The 3,069-nt window shown below is 29.0% G+C and overlaps 2 protein-coding genes across 3 annotated transcripts in view; one reads left to right on the forward strand and one right to left on the reverse strand.

Annotated features, from left to right (window-relative positions):
- lin-52 (DREAM core complex component lin-52) overlaps positions 1 to 3,069 on the reverse strand; it is a 50,859-nt gene that overhangs the window by 46,740 nt on the left and 1,050 nt on the right. The window lies entirely within an intron of this gene.
- The window catches only part of mlt (tubulin folding cofactor E like protein mlt), a 146,778-nt gene that overhangs the window by 24,698 nt on the left and 119,011 nt on the right, over positions 1 to 3,069 (forward strand). The gene's annotated exons all lie outside the window — the stretch shown is intronic.

Consider the following 3,069-nt stretch of genomic DNA (forward strand, 5'->3'; position numbering starts at 1 on the left):
ATATATGAAGAGAAGATGGTTGGGGGTGGATAATATATATGAAGAGAAGATGGTTGACCGTGAATAATATATATGAAGAGAAGATGGTTGGGGGTAGGTCATAAAATAAACCAATTTTATTTTCCACTTCTTTCAACACTTTATTTTTATTAATTTGCATTCTGTACAATTATTTACTTTAATCATTCGTTTTATATTTTCTCTTTTAATTTTTTTTTAATATTCATTGGTTATTATCTTGTTCTTTGTTCTTTACCCTTATTAAGGCTAGAAATTCTGGCCGAAACTTTAGTACAATTAAATAGGTTTTTACAAATTATTGGTGTTATTTTCTATCCGCACACCCAACCATCTTCTCTTTGTATATTCCAATCATATTTCATTCAATTTTATGTTATATACCATTTCTTTTCTGAAAAACCCATGGTTGCTAGTTCAAATTATCAACCATATTACACAGATGAAATCATGTAGATTTTTGATGAGGTAAACATAATATAAGAAAAATGAAACGGAATATAAAAAAAAATACTTAAATATTTGTTCTATATACTCACAATTTATATGTATGTATTTGTACATTTACAATCTCAGCTTGTAACTAAAACAATGAATACGATTCCGAACAAACTATCCATATATTAAAAGAATGGCACAGTAATATAGTAATGCAGTTGACCTTTATCAACTCCTACGCAATAGACATTTAGATGTCTTAGCGGGTTATCGATCTAAGAAAAAAAGTATTCGTTCAGCAAAGGGTAGCGATTTACGTGTGTTTGCCTTGACAGTGATTTTTCAAATATATAAATATGTAAAATAATAAAAACAGATAACATTTAGAAAAATGAGTAATAGTTACGGGAAAGAAAATTCAGAAATCTTTCATATCAAACTCTATTTGTTCTTAATCTACATTTTATATATTTAAACTGTGGTATCATGTCCTAAAAATTGACATAAAAAAGTGTAAAAGACATCTCGTCGCAACCATTTTTTTGTAGGATATCTATATATTTTTTTGTTTTTTTTGAAGAGTTTTTCCCCCAAATGTCTCCAGACTGATGTATGTTTTTTTAAATTTTTAATGTAAAAAAGATTTTTTTTTTTTAACTTACGAGGTATTAAATTAAGCGACGATTTAATATTTTGTATATTCATATATAAAGAGGGTACTTTTATTTTTAAATCATAAAACTTTAAGAGATTGAAAAGACATTATATGAAACGACCAGAAAAATTAAATCTATTTATTAAATTGTTACAAAACTAGAAGAAGGTAAATAACGATTAATTCTACACGGTCAAACCTTGATGACATTTCCAAATACCATTATCCTAAAATACTGCTGCTACGAGAAGAATAGATAGCACTTCATTATGCACTGTCAGCAGTCAATGAATCATTACTGTACGTGAAGACACTGCCGACAAGGTTGGTTTTGAAATAAATAAATAAACAGAGGCTGCAGTATTGCACCTTGCAGGACATGACCGGTCATAGAGAGGGGCAGCAATGCAAATTAATAGTGCTACCGCCGATCGATATGTTTCACAAGTGCTCCTAAGGCCTCTTAGCTCTTGCAAGACTAGTGTGTCTATTCATATTTGCATTTGTTAGGTATCATGAACCATTAGCTATAAGTATCTATAAGTTATAAGCCTGAATTGTACAATTGTGTAATACAGAGAGGAAACTCAGGTTTTAAACAGATACGGTATATCCCATGTTACAAGATGCTTATTTACTCCTAACTTTCGAGGTTATCCATAGGAATAAGAAGTTATTTGGATATTTACGCGATTATTCATGAAAATTAGTAGCTTTGTTTATTACTATTTAGACCCTTACAGTAGTAGTACTGGCTTAGTTAGGACTGGATTTAAAGTTAAGGTGCCTATATTTTGAATAATATTTACTGTCCCTTTTTGCGCCATCAGAAGGGGGAGGGAAAGAATAATGGTTGGTCCGGCCATATTATTCAAGAAAATAATATTTATGGTAATAGTTTTATTTTATTACGCAATAAAGTCATTTTTGAAAATCATATTTTTGTAGTTTTGATGAATTCAGTAAATAAAATGGCCCGACAAGATAATACTTATAGGTTTAATCTCTTCGATAGCCATCAAAACACAAATAAAAATATGGATTATACTTTATTGACAAATATTGTAATTTTCTTGACGAGTCTTATCAAATACAAAGCACAAACGAATGTCTGTCTATTTATTAGAAATAAGATTTCATGATAGAGCCCAAGCATATTCTATGGGATTTTCACCAATTGAAACATTTTACTTTGATTTTCAACAAAGCATATTTTCATTTAAAAAAAAATTGGCGGTTCTAATCACAGTCACTTTGTGATAATGGTGTTGAGTAGATGATTAGATACCATTTGGACACCACATATTTAAGTCTTGCCCTTATGATTTTTTTTTTTTACTTTAACCGAAGTAAACTAAACTATTGTTAAGAAAAATAATAAGTTTCATTTTTTATTCAAAAAATATTTTTTATATCAGACTGCTGATTCCTTAAAAAATAGGTTTCAACGTATTTATTTCGTTTCAATATATATATGTGTATATATATATATATAGGATAATATATATGAAGAGAAGATGGTAGGGGTGGATAATATATAAAGATGTTTCTTCAAGGTATTGAAGTCGTGATATATATTTGTATTGTTAATGTAGTATCATATTACATGTCATTGATAACATAAGGTCTAATAGAAGTTAATGGTTTAGTAAAACTAATGGTGAAAAATTTACGGTTTGAGTTATTAAATCAACTTTTAAGATTGCAAGCAAAAATTGGGTTGAAAATGGAACCTTGATTGGATTGACCAGTTCTATGACCAAATTTCTTTCACAATACATAGTTCGGTTGAAATGTTAGGTCACTGAAATTTAATTCTGTTTCCTGATATTTCCAGATTCATGGTTTTAATAATAATCTATTTTAATCGTAATGATGAGAAGATGGTTGACCGTGGATAATATATATGAAGAGAAGATGGTTGGGGGTGGATAATATATATGAAGAGAAGATGGTTG

The sequence above is a fragment of the Halyomorpha halys genome, unplaced genomic scaffold, assembly GCF_000696795.3.
Source record: "Halyomorpha halys isolate HHAL.00 unplaced genomic scaffold, Hhal_1.1 Scaffold803.1, whole genome shotgun sequence".
NCBI classification, from domain to species: domain Eukaryota; kingdom Metazoa; phylum Arthropoda; class Insecta; order Hemiptera; family Pentatomidae; genus Halyomorpha; species Halyomorpha halys.